This window comes from Mobula hypostoma, chromosome 21 (assembly GCF_963921235.1).
Source record: "Mobula hypostoma chromosome 21, sMobHyp1.1, whole genome shotgun sequence".
NCBI lineage: Eukaryota > Metazoa > Chordata > Chondrichthyes > Myliobatiformes > Myliobatidae > Mobula > Mobula hypostoma.
In genome coordinates this window covers 11,258,601-11,283,487 of record NC_086117.1, presented here as the reverse complement: position 1 = coordinate 11,283,487, position 24,887 = coordinate 11,258,601, and the positions used below count along the sequence as shown (strand labels likewise).

Below are 24,887 nucleotides of genomic sequence, written 5' to 3'. Positions count from 1 at the left end.
TCCCCATATCCCTTGATTCCACTATCTTTAAGAGCTCTATCCATCTCTTTCTTGAAAGCATCCAGAGACTTGGCCTCCGCTGCCTTCTGGGGCAGAGCATTCCACATATCCACCACTCTCTGGGTGAAAAAGTTTTTCCTCAACTCCGTTCTAAATGGCTTACCCCTTATTCTTAAACTGTGGCCTCTGGTTCTGGACTCCCCCATCAGCGGGAACATGCTTCCTGCCTCCAGTGTGTCCAATCCCTTAATAATCTTATATGTTTCAATCATATTTCAAATTGAGAGTTGTATATGGTAGCAACTTACTAGGTGTATTTTCCAGTAGTCTGCATCATTTGTCAAAATAATTCCAGTTCTCAATTATTTTATGATTATTAGTCACACGTACATCAAAACATAGTGAAATATGTCATTTTACGTCAACAACCAATACAGTCCAAGGATGTGCTGGGGGCAGCCCACAAATGTCACCACACTTCCGGCACCAACATAACATGGCCACAAACTCACTCACCCCAATTGTATCATTTGGAACGTGGGAGGAAACTGGAGCACCTGCAGGAAACCTACGTGGCCACGGGAAGAACGTACAAATCCCTTAGACAGTCAGCAGCATGAATCGGATTCGGTCACTGCCACTGTATAGTGTTGCAATAACCACTACCATACCGTGTCACAGTGCAATGAAGCACCACTTGGCTCACAGAATAAACTGAGATGATACCTAGATTTTTTTTTAAAAATCTCCAAAAATATTTGACAGAATTAACTCAGAGCTAACCGGTAGGACAGGAAGGATGTCATGCGTTCCGTGTTAATCAGTGAGCTGTGAACTGAGACAGAGAACAGTGGTTCTGGTTTCACTCTGATACTCTCATACCAAGGGAGTGCTATGCTTACTGTACATTAAACCAAGGCTCTGTCCCCATTACAGGGATCCATCCATTGGGTATGAATCATATCAAATCCCTCACATTTGCAGTGTGGATTAGACAGCAGCACTCTCTCTCCCACCCCCTCCACATCCACTTCCGCAAATTTATTTGAAGAAATCCCTGCACCCCAAAACAACCCACTGTGGGAAGCCTTCCACCCAGAGAGATACAAATTAAACTCGTTGTCAGGCACACCGCCTTTATGTCAAAGTCTGCAGCTAATTGTAATGCAGCCTCTTGTTAACTTGATTCAGTTGAACCTTCATCATGTACTATCCTGAGGTTAGGAACCCCGGTTTCTCCAGGTAACCCAAACGGATAAGGTGGAAACATGCATCAAGGAGCACAGAGGATGTATCCATTTGGGTTACCCAAAGAAATTGGCGGTAGCTCAACATTGCATGCACAATGGCCATAGAATTGACTTCAATAGCACAAAGCTACTGTGCCTTGCCAATGGATTTTGGGACCACCTGGTAAAGGAAGCTATTTAAATAAAACTAGAGGTAAAGAATTTTAACAGAGATAAAGCTCTCACTTGAAGTAAGGATTGGAATTCTATTGTAGACAAGGTGGGAGAGTGGAAATCTGATTGGATGAAGACTAACCTATCAGGAGAGACGGACTGCAGGGGCAGAAATACCACTGGACTAGACATGCCCAGGTCTCATCCCTGAAGATGGCAGAGCTTGTCGTCGAAACGTTGGTTATAATCAATACCTGTGCCCAGCTGGAAGCCCGAGTAGTGAGGTACTGTTCATGGGTTCAAGGTCAATTTAGAAATCAGATGGTAGAGGAGAAGAAGCTGTTCCTGAATTACTGAGTGTGTGCCTTCAAGCTTCTGTACCTCCTTCCTGACAGTAACAGTGAGAAGAGGGCATGTTCTGGGTGGTGGGGATCCTTAATAATGGATGCCATCTCCTCAGGCACCTCTCCTTGAAGATGTCTTGGATACTATGGATCTACCTTTACCACCCTCCTGGCAGCACATTCCATGCACCTACCTCTCTGCTACCTCTGACATTCCCTTTCTCCCCCACCGCCACCTATTCTTTTGTCCAATCACTTTAAAATTATACCCCTCGTATTGGCCTTTCTATTCTGGAAAATGGTGCTGGCTGTTTTTGTCCACTCTGCCTCTTATGTTACACACCTCTATCAAGAAAATTTCTTCACTCAGCAAGTTATGAATTTTGAAATTCTGTCATGGAAAGATCAGGCATTGCGCTCACTCAAGATGGATGGGTTTCTGGACATTAAGGGAATTGAGGTGGTGCTGAGGTCATTCAGGCCTGACCTTGAGTGTTGGAGTGGAGTTCAAAGGGTCAGGTGACCTGCCCCCACCTCTCCAAAATAGACCATCCGATTGGTCAGAATTTATCCTCCATTCGGCAATCGCGACCTGCTTGAAAAAAATCCCAAGGACGTGTTGCGGCCAAAGTTGTTTGTCTTACCCGTGAATTCAGTAAAGTTTTGGCATTCGTTTTGAGATGTCTTGTTGAACGCGACTGGGCACAAAGCCAATTACAGATGAGATTTTTCCTGGTGATTCAGTAGCTGTGCGGTAATTAACAGCCACTCTCATTCATGTAAAGGCAAAAATATTGTGTTAAATCAGTATGATCAGAACTATACATTCCTGGCAGAATGTGTAAGTGTTTCTTCTCACTGTTAAGCCAACACATCGATGAAGAAGAAAAAATGTAACACTGGGGATAAAAAAAAAAGACTTCCTTTAACTTTACAGTGAAATCTATTTTTGGAAGAGCAATATGACAGATTAACCGGCTGGTGGTAGAAATGGCATCTGCACCAGACTTCAAGGTGAGTGGTCCTGGGTTCGAATACAGCTGACTCCTTGCACGCTTTCCATAGGTGCTGGGTTGAGCTAGCAACTCTGCCCCATAAAAAAAATGACAAAAAATACGAAACAAAAGACAAAGCGGTCGCCTTATGTGCCACAAGGCATGGAGAAGAACAACAGTATGATAGATTATTATTTGTTAAAAGTCTGACTGATAGAGAAGACATTAATTTTGTAATTCCTTTCTATAAATTTACTAATTCCATTAAACTTTCACCTGAAAATGTGCTGTTTAAAAGTGACAACTTTAGGCAATGATTCTTAGCGTTACAGCGGAGGCTGAGGTGAGATTTTATTTAGTCATAGTCATACTTTATTGATCCCGGGGGAAATTGTTTTTTTGTTACAGTTGCACCATAAATAATAAATAGTAACAAAACCATAAATAGTTAAATAGTAATATGTAAATTATGCCAGGAAATAAGTCCAGGACGAGCCTATTGGCTCAGGGTGTCTGACCCTCCAAGGGAGGAGTTGTAAAGTTTGATGGCCACAGGCAGGAATGACTTCCTATGACACTCAGTGATGCATCTCGGTGGAATGAGTCTCTGGCTGAATGTACTCCTGTGCCCAACCAGTACATTATGTAGTGGATGGGAGACATTGTCCAAGATGGCATGCAACTTGGACAGCATCCTCTTTTCAGACACCACCGTCAGAGAGTCCAGTCCCATCCCCACAACATCACTGGCCTTACGAATGAGTTTGTTGATTCTGTTGGTGTCTGCTACCCTCAGCCTGCTGCCCCAGCACACAACAGCAAACATGATCGCACTGGCCACCACAGACTCATAAAACATCCTCAGCATCATCCAGCAGATGTTAAAGGACATCAGTCTCCTCAGGAAATAGAGACGGCTCTGACCCTTCTTGTAGGCAGCCTCAGTGTTCTTTGACCAGTTCAGTTTATTGTCAATTCGTATCCCCAGGTATTTGTAATCCTCCACCATGTCCACACTAACCCCCTGGATGGAAACAGGGGTCACCAGTACCTTAGCTCTCCTCAGGTCTACCACCAGCTCCTTAGTCTTTTTCACATTAAGCTGCAGATAATTCTGCTCACACCATGTGACAAAGTTTCCTACCATAGCCCTGTACTCAGCCTCATCTCCCTTGCTGATGCATCCAACTACGGCAGAGTCATCAGAAAACTTCTGAAGATGACAAGACTCTGTGCAGTAGTTGAAGTCCGAGGTGTAAATGGTGAAGAGAAAGGGAGACAAGACAGTCTTGGGAGACTGGGAGACAATTTTATTGAGATACAGCTCAGAATAGGTCCTTCCACACCTCAGAGCTGTGCATTCCAGCAATCCCCGAATCTAATCACAGGACAGTTTACAATGACCAATTAACTACCATCTGGTAGAGGTTTCTAAGATTATGAGAGGCATAGATATGAGAGCAGACAGACAGCATTTCCCCCCCCCCACCCCCAGAGTTGAATTATCTAACACCTGAGACCATGCATTTAAGGTGAGAGGGGGTACTTTCAAAGGAAGTGTGAGGGGCAAGTTTTTTTTTAAAAACGCGGAGTAGTGGCTGCCTGGTGTGGTAGTAGAGACCGACACATCAGAAACTTTTAAGAGACATTTAGATAGGCACATAGCTGTGAGGAAAATGGAAGGATATGGACATTGTGTAGGCAGAAGAGATTAGTTTAGCTGGCCATTTCATTACCTGGTGTGGCATCAACTAAACTCTACACATCTGCCATAAGATTTTCCTCCTCCTGTAATCAAACCTTCTCGTAAAGGCATTAACAGTTATTGTTATGAGGTTCTTTCTGATATAATTACCACTTCTTTCCCCAAATGCAGATTCCACCGCTAGCATGTTGGGATTTGAACTGAGGTGCCTCCGTTGGTAGTTCAGGCCCCTGGGCAATTTTACCAATTCACCGCCTCTCATTGCAAGGGCATGTCTGACATGGCTTACAGAGCCATTAAATGCCACATATACTGAGAGAACTGTGGCATTGTGGTAGCCATGTCCAGCCATAAGCCTGGCAGTCATCAATTCAAATCCTACCACATCAATCACAAAAATCAAGGGTGAAGAAAAGCTGCCAGAAGGCCACAAAACCCCTAACCAGGCCACTTGAGAGGAAACCCACAGCATGCACTCACAACCCTATGTTTAACAGACACCACTAGGCTCTAGGAAACAGTCCACCATTTTGCCTCAGGACGCTAGATAAAATTAGAAGACCAGCAAGGTTTAGTTGGTGTACACATGGGAGGTTAAGGAGACATCAATTTTCCTTGACTAAATAACCAATGGCCAGGAGCTTAAAGTAAGTTCGACACTTCTCTAGAACAATTTCTCTCAACAAAATGCAAGATGCTTCTACTGCAAATTACTTTCTTTGATTGAAGCTTGCCGTGCCAGTGGTCACATTTCCTTCCTCGATCTTCAGGAATATCTCACTGGTGGGAAGCCACCGGTTAATAAAATGACACAAAATACAAGGTCCACAGTCCCTTCACAAATTCAGTAAAGTTCTAGCAAATTCTTCTCCTCCTGTGGTTAACCCAGCCACCAATGACTTTACCTGCAGCTCATCACCATAGCAGCACAGGCCTCAGCCAATCAGCAGCATTCTATTTGCCCTATCCATCCCTCCCAGCAACAGAAAACAAACTCCTTTTCTTCCCCCCTCCCCACCAAGTTTTGATGAAGTGTTTTCAAAGCAAAGTATTTGCAATGTTGCTGCCCAACCTTCTGAGTATTACTGGTATTTTATTTCCATTCAGATTTCCAGCATCCGCAGGGTTTTTCTCCCACGTCTTCTTCAGGCTCTTAATGGGCCAAGGCATGTATGAAATCATTGCAATACATATATACACACATACATACACTAATCGGACCTTAATCTAAGCAGTCATTAAGATATGTTTAGTTTACAGTTGTTCAGTAGTATCCCAGTAAAGGATTTGGGGAGGAAAAGAAATACTTAAATGAAGTTATTTAAGCTTACTAATCTCCCTGCCTGAACTCAAACACTTCTGAAAGCATCTGTGATTGATTAAAATATACTCAGTGGTCATTTTATTAGGCATTTGCATCACATGCATACAGTACCTAATCAGCCAATCATGTGGCAGCAACTCAGTGCATAAAAGACAGCAGACATGGTCAAATTTATACTGCAATTTGAGAGGGAGAAGCACAAGTCACATGTATCAGTATCGCAACAGAATAAAGGGAATTAGAGGCATGAGACAGGAGCTTGCCCAGGTAGATTGGAGGAGGCCACTAGCGGGATAATAGCAGAGCAGAGATGGCTGAAGTTTCTGGGAATAGTTCACAAAGCACAAGATAGATATGTCCCACAAAAGAAGTAGTTTTCAAATAGCAGAGGAAGGCAAACGTGGCTGACAAAGGAAGTTAAGGACTGCATAAAAGCCAAGGAAAGGGCATGTAAGGTAACAATAGTGAGTAGGGAGTTGGATGATTGGGAAGTTTTAACCCGAGAGTAGTGAAACTGTGGAATGCTCTGCCACAGACTGCGGTGGAGGCCAAATCCGTGGGTATACTTAAGGTAGAAGTTGATAGTTTCCTGATCGGTCAGGGCATCAAAGGATATGGCGAGAAAGCAGGTGTATGGGGTTGAGAGGGATCTGGGATCAGCCGTAATGGAATGGCAGAGCAGACTCGATGGGCTGAATGGCCCAATTCGGCTCCTGTGTCTTATGGTCTAAGAGGTTCAGTTGTTATTCAGACCAAACATCAGAATGGGGAAGCAATGTGATCTAAATTACTTTAACCCTGGAATGATCATTGTTGCCAGACAGGGTGGTCCGAGTATCTTACAAACTGTTGATCTCCTGGGATTTTCACACACAACTGCAGCTCTAGAGTTTACTGAGAATGGTGCGAAAAACAAAAAAATATGAGTAGCAGTTCTGTGGGCGAAAACACCTTGTTAATGAGAGAGGCCAGAGGAGAATGGCCAGACTGGTTCGAACGACAGGAAGGTGACAGTAACTCAAATAACCACACATTACAACAGTGGTGTGCAGAAGAGCATCTCTGAAAGCACAACATCTTGAACTTTGAAGTAGATGGGCTACAGCAGTAGAAGACCACGAACGTACACTCAATGAACACTTTATTAGGTACAGGAAGTGGCCAGAGTATATTATACCAGAACTATAATTCATAAATAATTCAAGAATACAATGTTCTGCCTTGTGAAAACTGTGAGACACCAGATGAAATATCAATAAAGCATCTTGTTCCATGTCACCAATACATTAGTTGTCCCCAGTCCAGAACTTGCAGATGGAATCAATAACAAATTTATTTAAGATTGTCCATATTCCATTTTAAAATATCGATTTCTTTTCTAATGCCACTGCAATCAGAAATGGACACTAAAACACTGTAGCTTGGGACGAACAAGCAAATTAGATTCAGATTTATTAACCATATGTACATCAATTATTTACTACAGGTACATGTGGCACGGTAGTGTAGTGGGTAGCCCAGTGACCAGGTTCCAATTCCCACCACTGACTGCAAGGAGTTTGTACACTCTCCCTGCGACTGCGTGGGTTTCCTCCAAATGCTCCTGTTTCCTCCCACAGTCCAAAGATATATCAGTTGGTAAGTTAATTCATCTTTGTAAATCGTCCTATGATTAGGCAAGGGTTAAATCGGGGGATTGAAGGATCTATTCCACGCTGTTTGTCAATAAATAAATAAATCTTAGTGAAATGTGCAGTTTGTGCTAACAACCAACACAACTTAGCGATGTGCCTGGGGTAGCCCGCAAGTGTCCCGCACATTCTGGTCCCAAAGCAGCACGTCCACAATGTACAGTAGAAAAACACAGAACACAGCAAGCAAATAAACAACAGCAAAACAAGTTCTGATCCTCCCTCTCACAGGGACAGCCTCTAACTCCAAGACAGGCCTTAAAAAGAACATATGAAAACAGGCCCGTCGAGCCTGCCCTACCATTCAATATTTATGTTCTTTTATGTTGACATATGGAATGACAGTGTGGGACTCTAGCTGCAGCAAGACAGATCACAAAACACTCCAGTGGGCGATTAGGACGGCTCAGCACATCATTGAGACTCAACTACCAGACCTGGAGACAATCTACGATTCTCAATCCCTACGGTGCTCATAATATCATTAAAGCCCCACCCCATCCTGGACACGTTTCTGTATCTCCTACCTGATGGTAGGAGATTGAACAGACAATCTTAGCAAAGACAGCAAGACTGAAAAAGAGCTTCTTTGAGGGCTGTTGAATAATGCTACACCCCGGCTTGCCAATGGCCTTTGAGTGTTGTGGACTATTGAAGTCACTTGTGGGACTTTTTTTAAAATTAAGTCATACCACATGCGCTGTAAATATCTGTTTTGCATGGACTAGAGTAGCACTGCAATCCCGTTGTTTTAAGCAATGACAATAAAGTTCTACTCTATTCTAATTAGGGTTGCCAACTTTCCCACTCCAAAATAAGGGACAAAAGTAGCAGTCAAATATGGGACACTTGTGTTTACCCCGAGAAAGACTACCATGACCATGAAGCCTTGCGCGGGCACCTGTGTGCGCCTGCGTGACGTGCGCATACATAACGTGCGCATGTGTGTACGTGCCGATATTTTTCCTACAAATTTTTCGGTTTTGGCTTAATCTTCCCGATTCTGTTAATACATTATTTCTACTCGTATAGGCTGTGTATTTATCATATCATTCCTGCTTTTACTATATGTTAGTGTTATTTTAGGTTTTATGTGTTATTTGGTATGATTTGGTAGGTTATTTTTTGGGTCTGGGAACGCTCAAAAATTTTTCCCGTAAAAATTAATGGTAATTGCTTCTTTGCTTTACGCCATTTCGGCTTACAAACGGTTTCATAGGAACGCTCTACCTTAGCGGGGGAAATACGGGACAAGGGCGGTCCCATATGGGACAAACCAATTTAGCCCAATATACAGGATGTCCCGGCTAATACGGGACAGTTGGCAACCCTAATTCTAATATGTTCGTGTTTGATCTATTTCAGGTCTCATTTCCTGTTCTGTGCCAGTTCCCCATGGCCCTCAGGTGTATGCCTCATTTCTCCGGGGAGGCTGTGACTCCAGGAACATCTCCATACACAATAGTCGAGCCAAGCATGAATGTTGATGACCAGATTACCATACTTCCAATCACCATCAGCCAGAGCAGCCAAGTAGGCCGGCCTCCTCCTGAGGCTTCCCCCACCACCAGAAGCTTCTCTCTGGACAATTCATTTCAGTTTGCACAACACTCAGGGATGGTGCACTGGATGTAGCTATGGGACCAGCTGCAGGACTTTGAGGAGATTTAGTATTTCATTTTTTTGTTATTTAGATACAGCATGGAACGGGTCCTCCCAGCCCTTCAGGCTGTGCCACTCAGCAATCCCCAATTTAATCCCAGCCTAATCATGGGCCAATTTACAATCTACTAACTGGAACATATTTGGAGTGTGGGGAGGAAACCGGAGCACCCGGAGGAAACCCACGCAGTCACGGGAAGAACGTACAAACTCCTGACGGGCAGCAGCAGGAATTGAGCCCCGGTCACTGGTACTGTTGGGCGTTGTGCTAACCACTACACTGTTGTGCCACCCGAAATGGTATGTCACCAAAAACCCTCCTCCAGCAAGTGTCTACAGATGTTCCATGGACAGCATTCTTTGCCGCAGGCAGGTGTGGAGGCCAAGACTTTATGTGTACTTGAGGCAGAGCCTGAGAGATTCTTGATTGGTCAGGGCATGAAGGGATATGGGGAGAAGGCAGGAGAATGGGGCTGAGAGGAAAATTAGATAAGCCATGAGGAAATGGTGGAGCAGACTCGATGGGCCGAATGGCCTAATCTGGCTCCTTTATCTTATGATTGCATCACCATCTGGTATGAATGGACCGATGCAAAGGATCGGAAAAAGCTGCAGAAGGCTGTAAACTCAGACAGCTCCATCGTGGGCACTAGCCTCCCTAGGAATGAGGAGATTTTAAAAAGGTGATGCTTAAAGAGGCAGCATCCATCATTAAGGACCCCCATCACCCAGAACATGCCCTCTTCTCATTGCTACCATCATGGAGGAGGTACAGGAGCCTGAAGACACACACTCAATGTTTCAGGAACAGCTTCTTCCCCTCCATCAGATTTCTGAACAGCCCATGAACACTAACTCACTATCGTTGTGCACTTAATATTTCAGAAGTATTTGAGCAATATTGTAAATATATTGTTTAAGAATTCTTGTTCAGTTAAATAATTCATTATGGCTTATATGTAAAATTAAGTGAATTGCGTACGTCGTGATGCTACCACATTATACCTGCACACCTCACTTAGAGAACAAACCAAGACTCCTATCTCTCTCATTTTCCTTTGAAGTAGTTTAAAGTTTTAGAGTTACAAAACATAACTATATTTGCTCTCCTTTTGCAGTTGTCACTTCTTTGTTGAATGTACGTGTCTCATTGCACTGTACAGCTGTCACAATCGAACAGTTTTCACAACAAACAATATGTCAGTGATAATAATCCCGATTCTGATAACATCCCCATTGTGATACTAAAGACCTGCCTTCCAAGAACAAGCCGAAAATTTCTAGTTCCCAGGGTAGCATTTGGACATGGTGAGGAAGTGGAAGGAAGGAAGCAAAACCTTCCCAATCCACATTGAGGAAGAGCTAAAGTTACGATGACAAATGGCTTAAGAGTTGGTCTTGTACGATACGGAAATTGGCCCTTCAGCACCACCACCATCCCAATCGCTTTGCCCATCAACACGGGAGTCATTCAGCAGAGGAACAGGCCCTTCTGCCCTCCTGGTCTAGCCCAAACAAGACTTCCATCTAAACTAGATCACAATTGCCTAATTTTGGCTCAGGTCAGCAGCACAGCAGTGTGGCAGCAAGTGCAACAGCACCGGCGACAACAGGTTCAATTCCTGCTGCTGTCCGTACGGAGTTTGTACGTACATTTTCCCCGTGACCGTGTGGGTTCCCATCAGATGCTCCGGTTTCCTCTCACATTCCAATGACATGCAGTTAGTAAGCTAATTGGTCAGATGGGTGTAATTAGGTTGTATGGGCTCATTGGGGCAGAAGGACCTGTTGCTCTCCATATTAAAAATTTCACCTTAAACCAATGCCCTCTTTATTTTTTAAAAATTCCTCATCATAAAGAAGGAAAAAAAAATGTGACTACCAACTCTCTAAACCTCCCATAATCCTACACGCTTCTATCAGGTCACCAGTCAACCATTACTCCAAGGAAAACAGGCCCAGCCAATCCCATCACTGAAGTTCACCATTCCTGGCAACACACTAGTGACTTAATTTAATTCAATGCTACACAGAAATCAGGATAATGTTTGAGTATTCTTCTACTTCAATATCAAACATGATTTAATTTTAAAAAGACAAATAAGATTACTGCTCCAAATGCAAGCTTATGACATCTGTGGGAAGCTCTGGTGTAGGTATCTTACCCATGAGCACTTGGGCTTGACAGCTGCTCAAGGAGGTTGCTGTCACTCACCAACCCTACCAAAGAGGGGCGGCAGTCTGTGTAAATGCACCCAGCGCGAAATCACCATCTTTGTAAAAGGAGATGAAAACCACAGCAAATCAATTTGTTGCATTACTGAACCAAAGAACTAACACAGTTCATAATGCTCAACAGACCCCAAGCTGAGCTTGCGACACGGTCACACAATGCTTCCCCACAGTAAACTGACAGAGCGATCGCCCGCCATTTTGCGACCTGGACAATTGTTCGATCACAAGCAATTCAAGAGGCGTTCTAGTGTCAGCCACGGCTCAGTGGCCAACACTCTTGCCTCCTGTCAGAAGGTCAGGAGTTCAAGTCCTACTCAAGAGACTTGAGCACAAAATGCTGAGGGTGGCTGGCTTCCAGGCAAGACGTGAAAGATCCTGTCGCCTCTTGCATCTGCTGGTTAAGATGGCGCTGAGCAGCGGTCTCCATTAAGGTCATGGCTGAGATTTACTTGCTTTTTTTTTAAAACTTCATAGGGATGGTTTTGGGGACAGATAGGGGAGTTAGGGGTCAGATTAGGGTTTAGAGACAGGAATTTGGAGGAGTTAGAGGTCAGGCTAGAATCTAGGCTTTCGCTCTGCACTTGAAGGCCAATGACGGAGATGGGTGGCGAAGGGCGTAAGTGGATGTCAGGATGACCCAGGTCGGTGGGTCCTGGGATCGGATGTCCATCTGAGCAGGAGACACGAAGGCCAGTGAATCGGCGAGCCCAAACCTCGGGATCCCATCACTGGCGAGTCCTGGGATCGATGTTGAAGATCGAAGCCCAAAGGCTGATCCGAAGTCTGGAAATTGAAGCCCACTGGCCAAAGTCTGAAGACTGAAGGCCTGCAGGCCTGTCCTAGGGTTGAAGGATTGTCTGTGCGCATGGGTGGTTGGGTGTGAGGGAAGGTTGGAGATTGTTTTGTTGGTGTTCTTTTGTTCCTTTGTCATGTTCTGCCAACATTGAGGGCATACTATGTTGGCGTCAGAATGTGTGGTGACACTTGCAGGCTGCTTCCAGCATATCGTTAGGTTGTGTTGGCTGTTAACGCAAATGATACATTTCACTGTATGTTTCCATGTCTACGTGATAAATGAATCCAAAGGAGCAGTTATCAGTGGCACTATGAAGACAAGCAAACCAGGTAACTTGGCTAATGGTAATTCTCTAATCAACAACTTTAATACAGAAGGCCTGGCCTTCGTAGTACCATCTGTGGGATCTTGCTGTGCACAAATCTGTCACCACATTACGTCACTGACTAATATTGCTCATTGGCTGTAAAGTACTTGGGATGGCATGAAAAAAAATAAATGACATAATGCGTGCATCACACACAAAACGCTGGAGGGAGATCAGAGGTGGAGAGAAAAGCAGCTTTAAATTCCTTGGTGTTATTATTTTGGAAGACCTGCCCTGAACTCAGCACGCAAGTGCAATTACCAAGAAAGCATGGCAGTGCTTCTCCTTCCTTTAGGGGCTTGCGGAGATTTGGTATGACATCTAAAACGTTGATAAACCTCTATGGATGCGTAGTGGAGCGTGTGCTGACTGGTTGCATCACAGCCTGGAATGGAAACAACAATGCCTTTGAACAGAAATTCGTACAAAATGTAGTGGATACAGCCCAGTCTGTCGTGGGTAAAGCCCTCCCCACCACAGGGCACATCTACACGAAATGTTGTCAATGGAAAGCAGCATCCATCATCAGGGATCCCCACTATCCACAACATGCTCTCTTCTCACTACTGCCATCCGGATGGAGATACAGGAGCCTCAGGACTCCCACCACCAGGTTCAGGAATGGTTATTACCCCTCAACCATCAAGCTCTTTAGCCCAGAAAGATAACTTCACTCAGCCCATCACTGAAATATTCCCACAACTTATGGACTCACTTTCAAGGACTCTTCATCTCATGTTCTTTATATTTATTTAAATCATTATTAATTCTCTTTGTATTAACACTGTCTGATATCTTTCGCACATGGGTTGATTGCACAAGTTGGTGTGGTCTATAATTCTATAGATTTATTGAGTATGCCTGTAAGAAAATGAATCTCCGGGTTTTACATGGTGACTGTATATTTCCCTCCACAGATGCTGCCTGACCAGCGGAGTTCCTCCAGCATTTTCTGTGCATTACTCTGGATTTCCAGCATCTGCAGAATCTCCTGTGTTTACGTTTCTTTTGTGTTCTCCCCACTGCTCATCATTTCACACAGTTTGTATCTTAAACCCACTGCCCTGCCACGCATGTCATCGGCAATGATTGTAAATTGCTAAGACTCTCGTATTGATTCTTACAGGCTCCCATTATTTACAACCTGCCAACCTGTCAATGATTCACTTATTCCAGCCACAGTGTTATTTCTGTAAGACATCCTTCAATCTATATTATTACTATCCCCAGTCTCACCAGTCTTAGCCCTTGTGTGCCAAATTCAAATGGGTTCTGAAAGTTTAAATACAATACATGAGTGGCCACTTTATTAGTTTCAGGAGTGAAACCCAGTGTGGTCTCCTGTCACTGTAGCCCATCCACTACAAGGTTCTGATGAAGGGTCTTGGCCCGAAACATCAACAGTACCTCTTCCTAGAGATGCCGCCTGACCTGCTGCGTTCACCAGCAACTTTTATGTGTGTCACTTCAAGGTTCGATGTGCTGCGTGTTCAGAGTTTCTCTTGTGTTCACCACAGTTGCAACATCTGGCTATCTGAGTTACTGTCGCCTTCCTGTCAGCTTGAACCAGTCTGGCCATTCTCCTCTGACCTCTCTCATTAACAAGGCATTTTTGCCTACAGAGCTGCCACTCACTAGATGTTTTATTTTTGATTTTCATACCACTCTCTGTAAACTGTTGTGTGAAAATCCCAGGAGATCAACAGTATCTGATATACTCAAACCACCCTGTCTGGCACCAACAAGCACTCCACCGACAAAGTCACTCAGAACACATTTCTTTCCCCATTCTGATGTTTGGTCTGAACAAAAACTGAACCTCTTGACCATGTAAGATAATATATGGTGACATATATGTACTTTGACAACAAATTTACTTTGAACTTTTTTTGAAGTTTGAACCAGAGTTTTATGGAGCTGCAAGATTACCTTGCAGCTCTTGGAATCAATTGCTCGATTAATAAAGGTCAATGCACCATATGCCTTCATAACCACCCCACCAATTTGCACAGCAACTTTGAGTCAATGGTTGTGGACCCCGAGAAACAGGGGGATAAGGAATAAAAATGTCTTAAAATACTCAGCAAGTCAGATAGCATCTGTGGAGAGAGAAAATCATTTTACCGTCAGGAGGAGTTCTGATGAAAAGCCCCAGCCTGAAGCATGGGACATACCAATGATCTGTTGAGTATTTCCAGCATGTGTAATACTTTTCCGTCACATCGATCCTGGGCAATTTTCTGATACAAGATTCTGAGCAGACACTCGTGAAGTGGAAGCCCTCTGATTCAGCAAGCTTGTCATCATAAGTTCCATTCGCTCCCCGGTGTTGCTTATTTACACCTAATTAGATATTTTAAGGCTTAATAACTGCTTAGATTCCAAGTCATTTGTGTACATCTTGTATGCTCAAGTGAATGCAAGGCAGGTGCGTGAACCTCAAGCACAGCACAGAGAACATTCGCAGGCATTGTGAGTACTACATCTGCATTCCTACGATGAGCAAATAATTCGACAGCTAGTTCCCTGTGTTATTTGGATAGGTAATGTTGCATGATGAAGATAACATTCAGAGTATAGTTTATTTTAAAAAAAGCATATTCCCTGTTCACAATTTAGTACAGCACAACATCCTTTAGACCACAGTCTGCCAGCCATGATGCCAGAGGTAAACCCATCTGCTTACACAAGATCTTAATCCCTACATAAAACACAGAACAGTACAGGCCCTTCAGCCCATAATGTTGTGTTGACCTTTTAATCCATTTCAAGAGCAATCTAACCCTTACCTCCTGCATAGCCATCCTCTACCACCGGCATGCTCCACATGCCCATCACTCTGTGTAAAAAAAAAGACTACCTCTGACATCTGCTCCATACTTTCCTGCAGTCACCTTAAAATTAATCCCCCCTGCCCCCGTGTGTTAATCATTTCAACCCTTGGAAAAAGCCTCTACTATATCTATGCTTATCATCTGGTACATCTCCAGCAAGTCAATTTTTCACTCCACAAAGAGAAAACCTCTAGCTCATGCAACCTATGCTCATGAGACACGCTCTCTACTCCAGGCCGCATCTCCTCTGCACCCTCTCTAAAGCTTCCAGAACATTCTATAATGAGATGACCAGAACTGAACACAACATTCCAAGCGTGGTCTAACCTTTAAGATGAAGAACTATGCATAAAGATGGAACACAAATAAATTCAGGAATAAGCTTTTGGTCCCCTCATTCAGTAAGATTATGGCTGAGAAGACTATGCTGCACAGAAGGCGGCCTTTCAGCCCATCATGAATGCACTAACCAAACACCCATTCACATCAAGAGAGACACAAAGAACTGCAGGTACTGGAAATCTGCCGATAGAGCTGGTCCCACCAACATCCTTGTCAAGAACCTGTACAAGTTCTGAGCAGAACTTCAAAACTAAGCAGACATTGGTAAAGCTAGTTTCTTTCTTTGTTTCTCTGTGCCCATTCTGGCCAGCAGCAACCTTGCACACTCACACTCATTGTGAGAAGACCTCCGACAGTACGAGGAAAGAGAGATTCCATTCTTCTAAGCAGCCTGCCTAGGTCTGATGCACAGGTTGGAACCATTTTGTTTTTTGGTCCTGGAGCATAGAATCAGAGGAGATATAATCGAGGTATGCAAATTTATGAGGGGTATAGATAAGGTTAATGCAGGCATGCTTTTCCCACTGAGGTTGGGTGAACCTAGAACTAGAAGTCCTAGGCTAAGGTGAAATATTTAAAGGGAACATGAAAGGACTTCCTTCACTCAGAAGGTGGTGAGAGTGTAGAACGAGCTGCCAGTGGAAGTGCTGGATGCAGGTTCGAGTTCAGCATTTAAGAGAAGTTTGGATAAGTACATTGATGGGAAGGGTATGGAGGGCTGTGGTCCAGGAGCAGGTTGATGGGTGCAGGCAAAATAATAGTTCCCATCCACTGGGTGGGCTGAAGGACCTGTTTCAGTGCTGTTGCGCTCAAGGGCTCTCGCTGAGCAAAACTCTAGGACAATAGCCCTGTACTTCGAACCCTTCCTTTAGCAGATCCAAGATTGTCAGCACGCAAGTGCAATTATGAAGAAAGCATGGTAGCATCTCTACTTCCTCAGAAGTTTGCAAAGGTTCAGCAAGACATCTAAAACTTTGACAAACTTCTTTAGGTGTGTGGTGGAGAGCATATTGACTGGCTGCTTCATAGCCTGGTATGGAAACACCAATGCCCTTGAACGGTAAATCCTACAGAAAGTAGTGGACACAGCCCAGTCCATCACGGGTCCTCTCAACTATTGAGCATATCTACAAGAGAGTTGTCACAGGAAAGCAGCATCCATCATCAGGAAACCTCGCCACCCACATCATGCTCTCTTCTCACTGCTGCCATCAGGAAGGTGGTACAGGAACCTCAGGACTCACTCCGCCAGGTTCAGGAACAGTAATTTACTCTTCAACCATCAGGCTCCTGAACCAGAGGAGATAACTTGACTCACCCCAACACTGAACTGATTCCACAACCTATAGACTCGCATTCAAGTACTCTACAGCTCATGTTCTCAGTATTATTTATTTAATATTTGTACAATTTGTCAGTCTTTGTTTATGCATAGTTTTTCATCAATTCTATTGTACTTCTTTTTTCTACTGCGAATGCCTGCAAGGAAATGAATCTCAGAATTGTCAAAAGTGACAAATAGGTTTGATAATGAATGTACTTTGGACTTTTAAATGTCAACATGAGGAAACATGGTTGGTGTATGGAATGCACTGCCTGAGTCAGTGGTGGAGGCAGATACACTAGTGAAGTTTAAGAGAAACTAAACTTCACTAGTGTATCTGCCTCCACCACTGTTACTAGACAGGTATATGGAAGAATTTAAGGTGGGGGGGGGGTTATATGGGAGGCAGGGTTTAAGGGTCGGCACAACACTGTGGGCCAAAAGGCCTGTACTGTGCTGTATCATTCTATGTTGTATAAACTTGGCTGATTCGTGGGTGAGAGGGCTATCTGGCTTCAAGACCTGTCAGCTCTTTGATGACCAGGGTTGATTTGACTGATCTGGCTAGCAAAGTAGGCATCCCCCTTCGCTTACTCCATGTGCGTCCCTCACACCCCCTCCCCGAGAAGAGGACAACCTCGAGAAGAGGACAACTCGACCGGTCTGTGTAGATGACGTAGCTACACCCCTGCTAGGCGAAACCTCCAATAACCATTTGTAGGTTCCTGTTGACAAATTAGGCTCCAAGACATCAAACACAATTAAACAGGACACTGCTTGGAAATTACAAAAGCTTGTCTCATTCTTTCTTTCTACAGACACACCCAATCCAACCAATTGACAGCTTGTGTTCTCAATATTATTTATTGTAATTGTACTGTCTGGCTTCTTTAGCACATTGGTTGTTTGTTCATCCTTGTATGTGTGTAGTTCGTCATTGATTCCATTGTGTTTTTTTTGTATCTACTGTAAATGCCCGCAAGAAAACGAATCTCAGGGTAGTATATGGTGACAATAAATTTACTTTGAATTTTGAACTTTGTGTTTCCCTCTACAAAATACAAGGCTGATATCAAACACTACTGGATACACTCACATTTCCAATACAGTACATATCTGCCCTTCAAATCAGAAACAAGAGAAAATCTGCAGATGCTGGAAATCCAAGCAACACACACACAAACTGCTGGAGGAACTCAGCAGGGCAGGCAGCATCCATGGAACAAAAAGCACAGCCGACGTTTCGGGGCCGAGACCCTTCGGCAGGTCCTGCCCGAAACGTCCACTGTGCTTTTTACCCGCCCCCGCCCCCATAGTTGCTGCCTCGCCTGTCCAGTTCCTCCAGTGTGTTGAACATATCTGTGCTTGTCTATGTGATATATTTTAGAAAGTGAAACAAAAGCTGCTACTGCTCACAGACCTGACAGCGTTTATAGTGAAACGTAGTTAAGGTTTCAGATTGATGACCTTTGATCTACTGCAGCGCGCTCCGTTTCAAATTTCCAGCATCGACGTAACTTCGCTTCACACACGCAGCAATGTAAACATTGGCTTAAATAAACCAGCTTCTTGTTTAGAATTCTTACACAAGATCCTAAGATAGAGGAGCACAATTAGGCCATTTGGCCCATCGAGTCTTCTCCACTATTCCAACATGGCTGATTTATTTTACATCTCAGCCACATTCTCCTGCCTTCTGCCCCTTTGATGCCCTTACTAATCAAGAACTTATCAACGTGCGTTTTAAATATACTCAGACTTGGCCACAGCCGGCTGTGGCAATGAATTCACAGATTCACCACCCTCTGGTTAAAGAAATCCCCCCCCCCCACCTTCAGCTCTGTTTTAAAACGGACGTCCTTATATTATGAGGTCCGAGACTCCCCACAATCAGAAACCTCCTCTCCACATCCATTCTATCGAGGTCTTTCAATTTTCCATTCAAAATATCGTCTGCCCTTCTAAAATATTTTAATGTGTTCGTCAACTTAGATAATATTCTATGTATTTTATGAAGAGAAATAATTTTATCAGAGACATGTAAAGGTCAAATTTCAAGTTACATTTAATTAAATCACTTTATATTCCGGAACTCTCCATCAAACCGTCACTAAAACATGCATCGCAGCACACACAAAATACTGGAGGAACTCGGCAGGACGGCAGCATCCGCGGAGAGGAATAAACAGACGACGTTTGGGGCCGAGTTCCATCATGCGGTCTGGAAGAAGCCAGATGAAGGAAACGTACGACCTGTGATGTAAATATTTTTAAAGAGCGAGAGAGCGAAGGAGATGATGCTGCAGCCGGTAGTACTGCTGCCCCACTCCAGGGACGCGGGTTCAATGCTGACCTCGGGAACTTCGCTTCAGGATTTGCAGTTCACCCTGTAACGGCGTGGGTTTCATTCCACAGTCACGGCGCCCTGATTGTCTGTAAATTACCGCTAGGGTGGGATAAGTGGCAGACGACTGGAGGGTGGGTGTTCGCGGGCACACAAAAGAGAGGGTACAGGGGAAAGAGGAAGATTGTTTTATCTGTAAGGAGCACATTGAAACACACAGCGAAATGCGTCGTTTGCGTCAGTGACCAGCACAGTCCGACGACCCGCGGTGGCAGCCCGCAAGTGTCTCCACGCAAACGTAGCGTGCCCACAACTAACTAACCCCAACCTGTTGGTTTGGAAACGGGAGAGGAAACCCTGAGGGAGGGGGTCCACGTGGTCACGGGGAGAACGTACAATTTCCCTACAGACAGAGCGGCAGCAATTGAACCCGTAACCCTGCCACTATAAAGTCTTGCACTTACCCCTACGCTATCATTCCGCAGGCAGCTAGCATAAAGCCGACGGGCCGAATCGCCTCCTTCTGCGACATGAATTACCATTTTTCACATGCACGTCAGATTTTAACACAGTTTCAATTAATGTTAAAATACAAAATTAATATTTGCTTTATTAATCTCCACAGAACAATCCAACTGCTATTCTAACGGCGCCCGCTTTCAGTGCAATTTAACAGGTACAAGCCTGCAATGAGCAAACAATAGGCCTCTCCTGTGTTAACATTGTCATAGATTTCCTCCCTCCGGCAACCGTGCTTGCGAACAAACCAGGTATTATTGACATAATCCGGCACTGTGTGACAGGCGAAACCAGCTCCCGCGTTGGAGCAATGTGCAAACTAACAATAGCAAACTCGCTCCCATCATAAACCACACCGAAAAGGGGGCCCTTTTTCATCTGGCAACTGCGGAATGCCAGCTACAGTATCACAGTCACTTCAAAACAGAAAATGCGACCATTCCAATACCAGAGCGGTAAGGGTTAAAGGGCACGTTGAACTTATTGTTAAGGAGCACTTTATGAAATCCCCCATTCAGAAAGAGGGCACTGATCTGACAATGCGTGGCAACGCTGCCGAAAGGTGATTAATTCTATTGGAATGGTTTTATACCCGGTTGCTCCCATATACTGGGTGGTGCAAGTGGGGTCGGCCGCTCAGTTTACACAGATACCACCGTGTGGTGTTATCCAGGGGGAGTTTCAGTCCTTCTACACAACCACCAGACGAATAATTTAACAAGAAGAAAAAAGATTGCTGTATTGTCAATGTACTATAACACTCCAAATCCGTTTCTTTCTTTTAAATAATTTCTCTTTAACAATAATCTTGGTTAACGAAGCAATTCTCTTCATTTTTTAAAGAAGGGTACAGATGCCCTTTGAGATTGGGTTTATCATAAAGTGCACAGCTCCCTCCGAACAAGGTGGGACGCTCATTTCAATAACATAGTTCCTGGTTTGATGTACGCACAAAGAAAGCACTGTAACGCAGTCAGCACCACCAACAACCAAAACAAAAATCGGTAAAATGGAAGCATTTGCACCACCGGCAAGCGTCTACGACAATACAATGTTTCTTGGATTTAATTCCCCCCTCAGCAAATACAACTGCATTTACGGTGCAACCGCCCCTGTTAAGAAAACCAACCTTGAATGGAAGAATATTTCACTGATAACAGCGCTGTGTTGGGTATTCACGTGAGACTTTTAAAACGTCGTATTTCACACAAAATCAATACATTCCACCACTGAATGCACATTGCACAATGATATCAGGTCCCACCCCTCACGCCAGACCCACAGTTCATGTACTCACCACCGCTTCTACTGACACAGCATTCTCTCGTTACACCGAATATTCCGTCTCCGGCACCTTTTATGTCCCGCTGAATCAACAATAAACAATATTCGCGGTTGAATAATTACTAAACGAATTCCCTTGCAGAGATGGGGGGGGGTCTGCAACAATCCCTCCCAATTTCTGTTGTCTGCTGTCGTTGCCAATGTGCCTGAACCCTCTGACACAATTCTCAAGAAGGCTGATTGAAAATCTGGAAAACACTTGACACCAGATGGAACTGCTCCCCAGCTATTGACAACAGGAAGTGCAGGTACATTGCGATTGACAGCTACTCTGACCAATCATCAGGCAAAGCTGCCTTCATTCCGATTCCTCATTGGGGGCGCCGTTCCCCAATCAATACAAGGATTCCACCCAATTTTAAAAAGATAAGCGATAATAGCGCAAGCGCACTATCTCAATTGCATACTGGGACTTGTAGTTCAATGTATAAGATCTCCTTTGGGAGCATCGCAAAGCACTTTAGATTCAGATTCCGAGTCACTTGTTTATCACATGTACATCAAAACAGACAATGAAATGTGTCCTTTGTCTGAACAACCAGCACAACCTAAGGCTGCGCTGGGGGCAGCCCGCAAGTATCGCCACACATGCCAGTGCCAACATAGCATTCCCATCATGCTTGGCAGAGCCACGGAAGCAACAACAAAAAGGCCGTCACCTCCATCTCACAAACCCACTCACTCACTCACACACACACACACACACTGTCGTCCAGCCCCAGGCCAGGCTGATGGGCCTCCAGCTTCCGGTCGACTCAGAGATATCGGGGCCTCCGACTTCCCAGTCGCCTCACAGAGTCACAGAACCAGGGCTACTGCCATTGGGCCTTAACCTCTGGTTTTCCAATCGACCTTCAGGTTTTGATGTTTGGTATCAACCCAAGGGGCTCGCCAATGATAATGAATGAGGACCCTGAGCTCCAGACACCCTGATGACAAGCCGCGAACACTACGGCCTCCAACTGTGGTCTCACCGACACATACCTATGGGTCACTGGCCCCTGTGCCTCCAGACAACTGAGTTAGTTTTGAAGTGTAGTAATCGGGGCAAGGTACTTTCCAATTTGTGCACAGCAGGCTCCCACAAAGAGCACCATGATAATGGCAAAGCGAGAAGAATAGGGATTGGTATTGGTTGGTATTTGTTTACTGTTATCACATTCACCAAGATAGAGTGAAAAGCTCGTCTTGTGTACTGTTCATGCAGATCAAATCATTACATGGTGCAGTGGGGTAAAATAATAGCAAAGTAGAATGCAGAGAGAGCAGCCGCAGGATACAGGAACAGAGATGGGGGGAATTTCTTTGGCTAGCGGATGGTGAAACTGTGGATTTCATTGTCACAGAGGCCTGTGGAGGTCAAGTCATTGGGTATATTTCAAGCAGAGGTTTGATAGGTTCTTGATAAGTAAGGGTGTCAAAGGTTCTGGGGAGAAGGCAAGAAAGTGGGGTTGAATCAGTCACGATGGAAAGGCGGAGCAGACTTGATGGGCTGACAGGCCTAACTTTGATCCTATGTCTTATGGTATTTTGCGGGCAAATGGGGCTAGTGCAGGTTGGTGATAAGGCCAGCAGATATGTTGTGGGCCGAAGGACCAGCTTCCATGCCGTATACCTCCATGGCCAGATTATCAGTTTTAGTGAGGTTGATTGGGGGTTAAATATTGATCAGAATTACAAGAATCCAAGGATGTTTATTGAAATATCTAGAAACCATAGAAACTACAGCACAGAAACAGGCCCTTTGGCCCTTCTTGGCTGTGCCGAACCATTTTCTGCCTAGTCCCACTGACCTGCACACGGACCATATCCCACCATACACCTCCCATCCATGTATCTGTCCAATTTATTCTTAAATGTTAAAAAAGAACCCACATTTACCACCTCGTCTGGCAGCTCATTCCATACTCCCACCACTCTCTGTGTGAAGAAGCCCCACCCCAATGTTCCCTTTAAACTTTCCCCCCTCACCCTTAACCCATGTCCTCTGGTTTTTTTCTCCCCTTGCCTCAGTGGAAAAAGCCTGCTTGCATTCACTCTATCTATACCCATCATAATTTTATATCCCTCTATCAAATCTCCCCTCATTCTTCTACGCTCCAGGGAATAAAGTCCTAACCTATTCAACCTTTCTCTGTAACTGAGTTTCTCAAGTCCCGGCAACATCCTTGTAAACCTTCTCTGCACTCTTTCAACCTTATTTATATCCTTCCTGTAATTTGGTGACCAAAACTGAACACAATACTCCAGATTCGGCCTTACCAATGCCTTATACAACCTCATCATAACATCCCAGCTCTTATACTCAATACTTTGATTAATAAAGGCCAATGTACCAAAAGCTCTCTTTACGACCCTATCTACCTGTGACGCCACTTTTAGGGAATTTTGTATCTGTATTCCCAGATCCCTCTGTTCCACTGCACTCCTCAGTGCCTTACCATTAACCCTGTATGTTCTACCTTGGTTTGTCCTTCCAATGTGCAATACCTCACACTTGTCTGTATTAAACTCCATCTGCTTGGAATATTTTTTAACCATCTGCGAGAGTAGATCAGGAGTTCCCCACCTGAGGTCCACAGACCCCTTGCTTCATGATATTGGTTCATGGCATAAAAAGGAGAACTCTGGGAGTAGATAGAATCGGATTTAGTATTTCATCTGAAAACCAGTGTATCTGACAAAACGACTTTGCCACAGCAATGCACTGGAGAACCGGTTTGGTCTGTGCCCAAGTATCTGGCATCAGATTTGAACTCATGACCTTCTGATTCAGAGCTGAAGTTTGTGATCTACCGAGACTACACCAACACCATAATAATTTTTAAAATAATAGTCATGTATTCATACAGCACCGAAAGAGGCCCTTTGGCCCATCTGGTCCATGCTAGCCAAGATGGCCATCTATTCTCGTCTTATTTGCCCAATGTTTGGCCCACATCCCTCTAAATCCCACATCCATGTACCTTTCAAAATTTCCTCCAAATGCTGTCACTGTACCTGCCTCAACTACTTACTCTGGCAGCTCATTCTAAATATGGACTACTCTCTGCATGAAGAAGTTGCCCTTTGAAGTCTCACCTTAAACTTATGCCCTCAAGTTCCCCTTCCCTGAGGAAAAGTACTCTGTGCATTCACCCTGTTATATCACCCCCACAATTTCACGCATACCTCAGACTTCTAAACCCCATAACTCAAGTCCTCGAGCCTTAGCAGCGGTCTCATAAATATTCTCTGCTCTCTTTCCAGGTTAATGATGCTCTTTCTTGTAACAGACCCCTATGCGATACTCCAAATGTGACCCCAAATGGACCACATGTAGGTAGGAGGGTTTAGCTTGACGGGTGCCATGTTTAGCAAGGCCCTCAGTATTGTATGGCTCAGTGATGGGCTGAATGGCTTTTTCTGGCCATGACTGGGCAATTGTCCAAAATTGCTATGTTCTGGTGCCCTGAAAACCAGTTTAGTATAACTAAAAAATATTGTCTAAAGTAAAACAAGGATATTTGGCTGTAAAATCATATGTTTTATAGATTTTTAAGATTTTATTTCTATACTTTATTATGAGGATAGTCAATCAAGAATAAAATATAAATGTGTTGATGCTTGCTGTTGCTATTGGTCATGTTAATACATATTTTGGAAAGTTATTAAATGT

At 44.2% G+C, this 24,887-nt stretch overlaps 1 protein-coding gene across 3 annotated transcripts in view; it reads right to left on the bottom strand.

The window, feature by feature from the left end:
* The window catches only part of LOC134359788 (ras-specific guanine nucleotide-releasing factor RalGPS1-like), a 756,496-nt gene extending 735,046 nt beyond the window's left edge, over positions 1 to 21,450 (bottom strand). For all 3 annotated transcript variants that reach the window (XM_063073428.1, XM_063073429.1, XM_063073430.1), the window contains exon 1: positions 21,183 to 21,450. The gene's annotated coding sequence lies outside the window, so the exon portion shown is untranslated. The remainder of the gene's footprint in view (positions 1 to 21,182) is intronic.
* Between the last annotated feature and the right edge of the window lie 3,437 nt (positions 21,451 to 24,887).